The sequence below is a fragment of the Sebastes umbrosus genome, chromosome 1 (assembly GCF_015220745.1).
Source record: "Sebastes umbrosus isolate fSebUmb1 chromosome 1, fSebUmb1.pri, whole genome shotgun sequence".
Lineage (NCBI taxonomy): Eukaryota > Metazoa > Chordata > Actinopteri > Perciformes > Sebastidae > Sebastes > Sebastes umbrosus.
In genome coordinates, this window is record NC_051269.1 from 5362849 (window position 1) to 5374943 (window position 12095).

The 12095-nt window shown below is 42.3% G+C and overlaps 1 protein-coding gene and 1 long non-coding RNA gene across 3 annotated transcripts in view; both read right to left on the reverse strand.

Moving 5' to 3' along the window:
- fhit (fragile histidine triad diadenosine triphosphatase) overlaps positions 1 to 12095 on the reverse strand; it is a 350019-nt gene that overhangs the window by 118658 nt on the left and 219266 nt on the right. The gene's annotated exons all lie outside the window — the stretch shown is intronic.
- Positions 6038 to 6556, reverse strand: LOC119490778. Its single transcript, XR_005207480.1, has 3 exons — positions 6505 to 6556; positions 6300 to 6340; positions 6038 to 6217 (listed from the first exon to the last, which is right to left on the reverse strand). It is a non-coding gene; the product is annotated as an uncharacterized LOC119490778 (long non-coding RNA).

A 12095-nucleotide genomic window follows, 5' to 3' on the forward strand; every position in this document is an offset into this window, starting at 1 on the left:
CAGTACAAAGACAGCTTATTTCTACCCCAATGCCATCACCACACTGAACTCTACACTGAAAGGACAGCTCCCCAAGGACAATATTTATACTGTGCAATAACTACCTATGTGCCATACTGATATAGTTATTTATAATATTTATTTCTATTCTGTGCGATACCTTATATTCTGGAATTGTTATTCAATATCTGCAGAATACATAAGGGTGCCTACGTAAGCATAATGTGTATGTGTGTCACAGTGTGTGCACATGAGTGTATGTGTGTGTGAGTTGTATGAACAGTTTTTCTTCTTCTCACTCTTTTATTGTTATTTTTATATCTTGTATATTTGAGCTCCGCTCAGGCAGAGCGCCTAAATTTCATTGTATGCACCAGCACGGTGACAATAAATAAATTCTACTTCTAGTTATACGTACAGTGCAAAGGAAATGACTTGTATGAAACCGTGAAAGCCGTGAGAATAAGGAGACGAGAGGTGACGTCATCTACTCTGTGTGGGGGCTATAAATAGTGAGACGCTGGAGACCAGCTCACTGTATTGCAGCTTTTCACTCCATTAGCAATTTTAGCATCAAGAGCATTAACAACCACCCAGGAGACAATAGCTTTTTCATGTTCCCTGTTGGGAAATTAGATTACATTGCAGCTATAGATTTCTTTAGGCCACTGTGAGACTGTTTTAATGCAGCTTGGTCGTATGCATCCACATCTCTTTGCATTTACACCATGAGCCTCTATATCTTCCAAAACACTTCAGCTTTTGACAGTTTGAAACATGTCAATCTACGTTGATGTGAATCAAATTGAAATGCTGACATCACATCAAATCACTAATGTATTTGATATGTGTTTTTATTCAAAACAAAGAGAAACCCATTAATTTTTCTATAGAATGTAGCATTGTTTAACCGTTTTAGAACTAATTAAGGTATACTGTATTTTTTTATTAAGGAGCTTATTTTTTGTCTCAAAATAATCCAACTAAAGATCTTTCAGAGCATTTAACTGCATTTCTTTATCAGTGAATAGACAATATTCCAGTAAAACAAGTCAGAAAGCATAATGGGGTTTGCTCCAGCCAGGTTAGACATTGTTTGCAATACCTGTTGATAACAACGCATTATGCCGGTATTCTGTGCATACAAACACCGTAGCAACATGTCCACGGATAGAAGTTGGACAGAACTGTGTGTACAACTGATCTGATGCAACACAAATAAGGCAGAAGTGTTAATAAAAAGTATATTACTATAAACAGCATATGCTAATAAACGGTATGTTACGACCCCTGCTGTCGCCTATATTTCTAGGGTTCCTGTTAACCTGCCATCAGGGCCTTCTGGGAACACCTGGGCCCAGTGTTCCCAGAAGGAACACTGGGCCCTTACACAGTACCTTACACTACTGATACTACTGATATTCACACTCCGTACCTTTTGATCCTTTTGTTCGGCATAATTTACTCTACTTTTGTTAAATAAATTAATTGATTTAATCGTTATCACGATGTGTCTCCCTATTTGTCATTGCTTTGAGAGCCAGGTTGTGACAAATTGGGGGCTCGTCCGGGATTTGAACCCGGGACCTCTCGCCAGGTTGTGACACTATAAACAGTATATTACTACAGCTTTTTACAAACCAACAAACCAACAAACCAACGCTGGTGAAGACATAACCTCCTTCCTAGGCCTTGGGCCTTGGCGGAGGTCACAAATGTACTTATTTAAACCCAAACCACGATCTTTTCCTAAACTTAACCAAGTAGCTTTATTTGTTGTTTGTTACATAAGTAAACCTACGTTGGAAATTAATTTTGAAAGGAGACTGTATGCATGTAACATGTGAAAAGTGTACATTTCCTTTAAACACACAAGTTTATTTTGTAAAAACACTGTGCATGTAATGAGCGGAAACTGACACACCGTCCAGAACTGACGCTATAGAGGGACACCTAGAGCGTCATAGTTTGAGTGTAGAGCCACTGACCATGCGGCAGTATTTGACGAGTTGGGAGTGAGAATGCGTTGCATAGGGCTAACACAATAGACAGACAATACATGCACACGGAATTAGCATTTTATAGTCTCCGGTTCACATAGACCTGCATGTCTCTAGACTGTAGGTGGAAACCCATACACGAGGAGAATATGCAAACTCCACACGATAAGGCCTCAGTCTCAGATGGATTCATCTCCAAGACCTCCTTGCTGTGAGATTGCAACTTCTTCAAAGCCAGGGGCGTACTTGTTTTCTTCACTGTGTATGATTATACATTTGGGAAGTTTTGCTTGTTGATCAGACAAAACAAGCGTAAAACAGGCAAAATCTGCCGATGATAAATTCACAAGTTAGTTTGTATTGGTTGAAATAATCTCAGTGTGTTGTTTTAAGAAAATATTATTTTTGAGCATTTAGTAACAGATCAAATGACTTGTGAAATAGAATCTTTACCGTGATAATGAAGTTAGTGTGATCTGATGTGTACAGCTCCGAAGGCCTGCAGCAAGGAGTGGTGGTGTAATCATCATTAAGAGCACGGAAGCTGCAGATGCGACTAAACGAGCTTGCCTTCCAAGCCATTAACGGCATCTCAGCTCCAGCATCTTCACCACAGAGCTTTCTCTCTTCGCAGCAGCAGCCGGCCTCTGCGCTTTAGGCTACGCTCACCACAAACTCTATCCACATAAGCTCTTTAGAGACTCCATTAGAGCAAAGAAAGACGCCATTTGTGAAGACACGATGTATATTGGAGAGTTAATCAAGCTGCTTCATTTGCCCGGGGCCCATTACTCACTGTGGCTTATTGTGTGGTCAAGAAGACAAACAGAGCGCGTCGCAAATAGACACAATGCACCTTTAATCTTCCCAGGGCAGGCGAAAAACCAACAAACTACCTGCCAATCACATAAATTGCAACATGGTTTTTCATTAAAAGTTCAAGAAGTCTTCAGTGTTGGCAAACAGCCTCAGAGCCTCTGTCTGCTAAACTGTAAACACACAACTATTTTGCTTCGCCTACATTGCGTGGCATAAAAAACATTTGACTTTTAAATTTAATCTAGCAGGCAACCGGTTTAAAACCGCAAACACAATTATGGTTTGAAAATGTATCCACCGGTGGGTTGTCCCTCATAAATAATCACGTCCAAAGTGTTAAAGTGATTAGCAGTGTGGATTAGACGTGACGGCACCATGCTGAGCTCGTCCCCAAGGTGGGAGATAAGGATGGGGGGGGGGGAGGCAGGGTTGTCATCATTTTCTGTTTTCCACCATGTTCCACCAGGAGTTTGGAGGAGGAAGAACCAAACCTCCCAACTTTCCTTCCATTTTCACCCAAACTCTGCTGCTGTCAGAAAGTCTTAAATGCAAACCTCACTTCACTGCCACCGCTCGCTGTTATTCATCTACCTGTCCCTCAGGTAATGCTGGGTATAGTGGAAACAAAATGGGGATAATGCAGGGATGAAGTCTGTATAGATGTTTTTTTCATTGTGAATTGTTTGCTAAATCACAGCTGTGATACATTTCTGGCTGATGTAATTTAGGCATGAGAATGAAGCCCAACACAGCTGCAAGGTGCCCTAACAGTCTACACGATAAAGGAAATGTATCTCCTTTTTGTCAAATATCCCATTATATCCCTGCATATTCCCCCCCCTCCTCTCCTATTCTGATAACCTTTCTGAATTCAATAGTTGTTGTATGTAAAAAATAAATAAATATGAATAACGCAGATAGGAACATGATGTGTTCAAACTATTCTTTATCTATTCTTTATTATACAACTGAAAGTACTGGTGGAACCATATCTTTTTTTTTTTCTTTATTTCAATGTTACCAGGTATAAAAGTTGTACCTCCAACATATTACCTTTTGGAAACGAGAAAAACAAGTCTCAGCAGGATGACAGTGGGTTTCTGACAGTATCCTGAGGGTCTGCTTTAAAGTGTAGTGAGCCTAAGGGGAGTTGTAACCATGGAGGAGCGTGCTTTTTCTTTCATCTGATGAAAGCATGAAAATCACCAAAAACTGGAGACACAAGGTTTTTATGAGTTGAAATTAATACTTCATAAAAAATGAAGACCAAATAGAGGGCAGTTTAAAGGGACTGTTTGTAACTTCTTACACGTATAAATCATTGCGGGTCGGTTTCCCATGCGCGCTCGCGTGTGGCTACGCTGTTCAGACTCAGACTCCAACACAAACTACACGGAAGCACCAAAACCTCTTGGTTCTATCAAGTGAAGCCCGTCTGTTAAACAGTGTTGGCTGCGGTCGGAGGACGCGGGGGAGACCGTAGCTTTGGTCTCCAGGGCCGGAGTCTCTGCTGTACTCTGCTCCTCTGCCTGCTTGCCTTCACTCATTTGGCCCTGCACTTTTTAAGTGTTGTAGAGCTGAACAATAGCAAGCTGAACTGTGACGTCAATACGGAGTCAACTGAAAATAAAAAAGATCTTCTATTGCTGTAATATTTAATTTAATATGAGTCAAACAGCATGAATTAATTCTTCCTCTTTCATGTACAATAGAACATGGATATGCAGGCACGTGCTATATCCTCAACCTTGTTTCATAGAATTGTGTTTATACTACTAATTTGTTTTGCTGGGGAGAACCAATAATTGCTGCATGGATTATGTTCTGTGGAAGCTTTTCCTCTAGGGAAGGAAATGCTACGTTTCTGTACACAGGTCGCAGGGATGTCTTTGAGATCAGACTGACGGACAGACGGACGACCCAGAAACATAATACCTGGAGCCACGGCTGTCACCTGCGTGGAGGCATGAAAACACTATGCAAAGCACCAAGCCCTTTTCCAGAGTAACTACCGTAAGTGAGTTGAAATTGATTGGGTTTAACAACAAAAAAAAAAAGCATTTTACCATCAGTTTGAGTGCAGCAGGACACTACACGAGTTCTGCATAAGTGTATTCCCTATTTTGGCTTTTGGCTGTATCAAACTTCAACAAAAACTTCACTTCACTTCAACATGACATTTATAAACTGGCTTTTTTAAAACCAAATTCTTAAGGACAACATGATTTAAAAAGGTCAATCCGATACTAAATGAAGAAGTTTGAGGCTTTACATTATGTAGACTGATAGCATGATGTGTACGGTATACTGTATGGCCAAGCCTTCGTAGATTCTGTAGTCGTTCAGTGTTCATTCAGGCTCTGCAGGCCTCAGAGACGTTTACTGAACGTGTCAACTGAGTGTTGCCGGATCACATGCTGGAAATTGCATGAACATCCACTCCTGACAGGATATTAACCTGCTGACACAAAGGCCTGTTCAGCTGACACAGAGCTCCACCTCTATGACTACTCGCTGCTGTAATTGAGATCTCTGTCTGTCTCTTTTCCTCTCTGTCTCATTTTTGAGGGTGCGACAGACCACGTCTTTATCAAGTTGCTGAACCATGGACACATTCCAGTGACTCAGCTATACCATGTAGCTGAGTCGCTTGGAAGTCAGATTACAACCGGCAATCTCAGTTTTTGTGAGATTCACTTTGAAATAATCACTTTGAACCAACTGAGCCTGGCAGATACGTGTCAGACCAATCACTGAACACGACTGTATTGATGATGACATGACTCATCATCCTTATTTCAAACCTTGTCAGATGTTCAAACTATGCATATGGACAAAAACATGCATACGCCTCTAAACACATAAACTAGTAAAACAATGTACAGTGACAATGTGCACACCTTACACATACTTATGTTTATTAATAGTGTGTGTGTGTGTTTTTGTACAGCTATCTTTGTGAGGACCAATTTGAGTTTTAGACCTTCTAAGTGAGGACATTTTTGGAAAGTGAGGACATTTTGGCTGGTCTTCACCTACGGACAGACCTTCAAAGGCCTGTTTGAGGGTTCAAACATGGTTTTAAGGTCCAATTTAGAATTAGGTTTAGGTTAAGGTTGGGGCAAGGGTTGGGGTCAGGCATTTAGTTGTGATGGTTAAGGTTAGAGTAAGGGGCTTGGGAATGCATTATGTCAATGAGAGTGTGTACAGAGTAACAACATGATGAAAATACAACATAGACAATCCATATGACAAAAAATAATACATATAATGTGAACATATGTGAGAAGGTGGATCCAGGAGGATGTCAAGCAGCTTCCAGGCGTCGCCAAACCGATAGAGCAAGAGCAACACGATCTCCTCTCAACGCCAGATAGATAGAGCCAGAGCAACACAACCTCCTCTCCATGCCAACCAGAAGGAGCCTTAGCAACACGACCTCCTCTCCATGCCAGATAGGTAGAGCCAGAACCACAAGACCTCCTCTCCACGCCAGATAGATAGAGCCAGAGCAACACAACCTCCTCTCCATGCCAACCAGAAGGAGCCTTAGTAACACGACCTCCTCTCCATGCTAGATAGGTAGAGCCAGAGCAACACAACCTCCTCTCCATGCCAACCAGATAGAGCCCGAGCAACACAACCTCCTCTCCATGCCAGATAGGTAGAGCCAGAGCCACAAGACCTCCCCTCCACGCCGAATAGATAGAGTCAGAGCCCGAGCAACTCAACCTCCCGTTTGCTGTGACAAAGGCCACCATTGTTGTGTGTAATAGCTGAGACAGTGTGTCTTCAAAGTTACCAGCAACTCACGTTTCTTTCATTTTCCTACACACCCTCTACTTTTCTTTCTCTTCTAATATTCACTCAGGCTGAACATTTACACACCTTCACTCATGGCACCTAGTGTAGATGTGTTTCAGTTCCTGAGACAGGACTGTCAAAAGGCAGCGTAAAGAAGTATAATGAAAGTCTGTTAGATAAGTCAGCTGCAGGTGTCTGACTGTGCAGATCTCCTACGAGGGTGCAAGAAAAAAAAAAGATCTCCTCACGAATGCACACAGCAATCACTGTGATTTGGCTCGCAGGCAGCAGAACCGCTCATCTCAATACATTTCAATTTGATTTAAATATATTTAAATACCTCAATCCTACCCTGTGGCTGATTTGCATGACTGGGACAGAGGAGACATATCTTTAAAGGACTAAAAGGGGAGGATGGGGACTCCAGGTGACTTGACGGACAGCTCAGTGTCATGTTATAATGACAATTATTCAGGGAAATTAGAATAGATCTACATAAAGATTGATCCAGTCAGTAATTACTGCCTGAGGATATAAGAAAAGTGTTCGGAGTGCAAACTCCTGTTATGTATCAGCTAAGAAGTGTGCTTGTATAACAATTTCCAGCTTTAGCTGATATCAGGATGAACTATTGAAAGGATTCACACGGGGAACAGGGAGAGGGACGTTCAGAATACCACAGATGCCAGAGAGATTAAAACACTTCAAAGAGGCACAGAGGTGGAATTATGCACAGCTTTTATTTGAAAAGTCTGGGCACTTCTTTAACTCCTTTGTGCAAAATGTGGTCCCATTTTGTCTTGTCGGTTTTGTCACATGAAATGGACTACCAGAAGACTGCAAGTGAGTGGGCAAAAACACAGTAAAGCCCTCTGCTGTGTAGATTTAGCTTTGTGTGTGTTCAGAACAGGTGTTGAGTTCAACCAAAAAGCGGGAAAAAGGGGCTCCCCATAAAAGCACTCTATAAAAACTAGAATTACCGCCTGACAGTCGAATGCCTCCGCCAACCTGTCAGGTGTCAGTTTACATCCATATCCGTCCAAAATGTCATCACTTCATCATTTCCTTCATCGTGTTAGACATTTGTGTGAATTTGTCATAATTGGCATGTGATTTCTTGAGCTATGGCCAAAAACGTGTTTTGACCTTTGACCACTAAATTCAAATCAGTTCATCCTGGAGTCCAAGTGGATGTTTGTGCCAAATTAGGAGAAATTCTTGCCAGGTTTTCCTGAGATATTCGTGTTGACGGAAATATGAGCAACCCCAAAACATAATGCCTCCGGCCACGGCTGTCACCGGCGCAGAATGTGTCTATAACTTTCTTAATGCCATAGTTGATGACCGTTTTCTAAAAGTAGTAGCTCACGACAGGCCGTGGCATGTTGTGATTATATCACAGCTAAGGGGCGTCAAGCCACTGGGCCACCGGGCCACCTGGCCATCAAGCCACCGAGCCACCTGATCATCAAGCCACTGGGCCACCGAGCCACCTGGTCATCAAGCCACCAAGCCACCTGGTCATCAAGCCATTGGGCCACTGAGCCACCTGGCCATCAACCCACCGGGCCACCTGGTCATCGAGCCACCGGGCCACCGAGCCACCTGACCATCAAGCCACTGGGCCACCGAGCCACCTGGTCATCAAGCCACCGGGCCACTGAGCCACTTGGTCATCAAGCCACCGGGCCACCTGGCCAACGAGCTATCCAGTAAAAATGAATATCGGGCAATGGTAAATTATAACGTTATCATGATGTGTTCAAATGTAATCTTGCAAAATAGTTTTTGGCGAGAAACTTGAATAAATCCAGTTTTTGGAAGGACATGTTTTCACAATAATATAAAATAGATTAGAAAGGGAATAATGGTACTAGCTCCAAGCAGCTTATAATACAGGATTAAAACTACTGATGCCAAGATTTTTTTTTAATCACAGCAAATATTTTAATAAAAATACAATCATTACTTTCTTTCTTTCTTTATTTATCATTTGAATTGTGTGTTTTATGCAAATAACCATTATAGATGACAATAACAAAGTAAAAGGATAACATTTGGAATTTTTGACAGTTCAAACTGACTTCAGGACGGTTGAAATGAAAGTTAGTCTGGAGCAACAACAACAAAAAACAATCAGTATCGTCCCATATGGCTCATCGACGATCGGCAATAGTATCGGCGGCATCATCTTTATTCCAAACCCGGTAGGATGACCCTGTCTCATCCAAAAACAAAGACTAAATTATGGGGAGAATGTTCCAGAATTTGTATCTATTGCCCCTTTAACGTATGAATGACTTGTTCAGATTGAACTCTCGAACAATGAAATCTGAACAAAATGCTGAAACTTAATCCCCCTTACTCACACACAAACTTTTCTGCAACTGTCGGCGGCATGCTCAATGAGTCGGTTGACAATCAGACTAATGAATGTTGACACCCGTCGCTTGGCTCACACTGTACATCACATCTTCTGTGTGGTGCTGCTGGGTTAATGAAGAAATGTTGTGGCACAGTAGCAGGGAGAGATCATGCATAATGTTTAATGTGTGGATCAGCGTGACGGGATTCCGGACCACATGGGACTCCCAAAGAAATGTGGATCCCACCGTACAGTGGATATTATCCAAAGTCCATCTAAAACCATCAGCCTGACCCTCCATCACAATCAGCTCATCAGCTTGCCCCCACCATCTCAATCATTTACAATGCACCAGGTGCTTTCGCACATCATTTATTAAGAATAAAACGCCCAGGCGTTCTTGTTTGGTGTCATTCACTTTAATGCGTTTTGACACCTAAATCAAACATAGCTGCTGTGGACTGGACCACATGCAGCAAATACTGATTACTCACAGCTCTGTTTGATTTCACACATGAAGACATAATGTGACGGTTGTCAAAAAAACAGCTAGCGTTTTATATCTACTGCGGAGAGTTGCTTTAGTTTAACATGTTCACAAGTACATTTGTTCAAATATCACAAACTGTGTGAACCGGCTGGAGTTGTTTGTTTCGGGCTCTTTGTGTTTAGTTCATCCTCTACTGAATCTGTACTGACCTTTGTCGTACTGCAAGTGAACCTCACAGCCTCAAACTGTCCAATTCAAACCTCCTCCCGTTGAGATGCCTGAGATCACTGTCAGTCTGTGAAAGCACACAGGACTGAAACAGATTTACAGTGAGCTGGTCAACATGACGACTGACCTGTAAATGTTCTGATTCACCCTTTGGTAGCAATGAATGCTTCTCCACAGATATATACTGTACGATTGATTCTGGATTTTCCAACTATATTTTGCCTCTATAATGCGAGTGTGCAGAACACAGGGAGGTTAGAGTAATCTTCACCTGGTGTATGTTTTATTTCTGGTTTACATAACACCAGGAAGCAGTTCAGGATGGTACTGGTAAGGTTGTGAAAAAAAAAAACTATATACAAAAATGAAAAAAAAAAAATCTAAAATATATGTTTAAAACTTTTGAAAAGAACAAAAAGAGATCCATAAGTCATCAAAAGAAAAGTTAGGCTAGGCCTATGGCAGCTAGCAGCAGGCTTCCAGCAGAGGGGTGTACTACGAAGCAAGTTTAACAGGTTAGCTAGGTATGTTGAGCCTACAGCCAGAGTCTTCAATGTCAGGAAGGTGGCTTTCTTTTGAACTGGCTAGATCGCCATGGTAACTTATAAAGGTGCTCTGATCACTCGGTCACCAATCATTATCGGCCGCTACTCGTTCTAAATAGCTTGATCAGTGGTCTCCATGAAGGCCAATTAGATGACGCATCCATTCTGAATTGAAAACGTTGCTTTCTTGCCTGCTCTTTAATTTGCTCCGGGAGCGCACAGCTGGACACACACGCACACGGGCCCAGCGCTAAGGAGCGTACATTTGTCAGAACAGCAGCTCGCCATGTACAGCAGTAGTTTCGCCGTCTGTCTGATCTATTGATGAGCCACAAGAAAACACACTGACAATTTATAAAAATGATATAAGAAAAAAGCATATTATATATGGTATAAATTAGCCTATCTGATTCTGATAAATGATAAAATATGCATCCCATGTTGCCAACAATTTCGATTTTCCTGCCCCAGAGAGAGCGAGAGGCGAGCAGACACACACATCGGTCATAATGGGCGGTGAAAATAACTCCCCCTGAGCACGATTTGAATTGTATTCTAGGTTAATGTAATTCCCACATATCCTTCTATAAATTCATCTTTATTCATTTTTTGATGAATGTGTAGGTGATACATAGGCCTCTCATCAGTGCGTGCCTCCCTTTATGTGCGGTGAGCGGGAGAACAAACTGTTTTACTGATCGCAGTGCAAATGTGGTTTTTGAAATGCTAACAAATATGGAATAAAGCAGAATATTTTGTTAAGTTGTGGAAATTACTTTTTTTCAATAAATTTATAATGCCCTGAAGTTATTGAACACAGGTGGAACAAATCAGGGCGGGGCAGACAATCACAAAAAACAGCAGGAAGTAAAACCAGACAAGAGGGGTGAACTTATCAAAATAAAACAGGAAACACTAGAATGAATGAATATAACAGAAAACCCAAATCCAAGAAACCCAAATCATCTAGACAATCACAGAACTAATGATAAACACTAAAAAGATGAACACACGATAGTCTTAAAGGGACTGTTTGTAACTTCTTACACGTAAAAAATCATTGCGGGTCAGTGACCCGTGCGTTCGCGTGTGGCTACGCTGTTCAGACTCAGACTCCAACACAAACTACACGGAAGCACCCAAACCACAAAGTTCTATCTAGTGAAGCCCGTCTGTTAAACAGTGTTGGCCGCAGTCGGAGGACACGGGGGAGACTCTAATGTACTCTGCTCCTCTGCTCCTCTGCCTGCCTGCCTTCACTCAGCTCGCTCCACCTCTAGACGTGCATGCGCGCACACTCCACACTGCAGAAGAGTTAGTTTAGCTCTGAGAATATCTAGTGAATGTACAGTGGAAGTTTGTACAGAAATAACTGCTGCAGCTCCTCCAGACCAACAGAGGTTTCCCGTGTCTTGTGAAGTGACGGGGCTCCGCAACGAGTAACGTTATCGTCTCCGACCAAAACTCCGGTGTCTCCCCTGTTCCTTCCGGCCGCGGTCGGGAGGCTGAAGCAGGACAAGCCAACACTAGTATCAGCAGTGATTCATGGAGAGACCTTCGTCTGGTCAGCTAACATTATTGCCAAGCAGCTGAAATATAGAGTGATATTGTGGTTTTAGCTGACGTGTGTCACCTCACTGTTTTGACGGATGCTCGCTCACATTCACGTAGCGCGTGATCACGGGCGAGCGCGAGCAACAGGACGTTGACTTTCGTTGACTTAACGGCCACAGGTGACGCTGTTACAACCAATTTCTGATTCTTACAAACAGTCCCTTTAAGTCTTAACAAAAAAGGAAAGTCCAACGGCCTCTGTGCACAGCGTCAGACTGTGACAAGCGTAC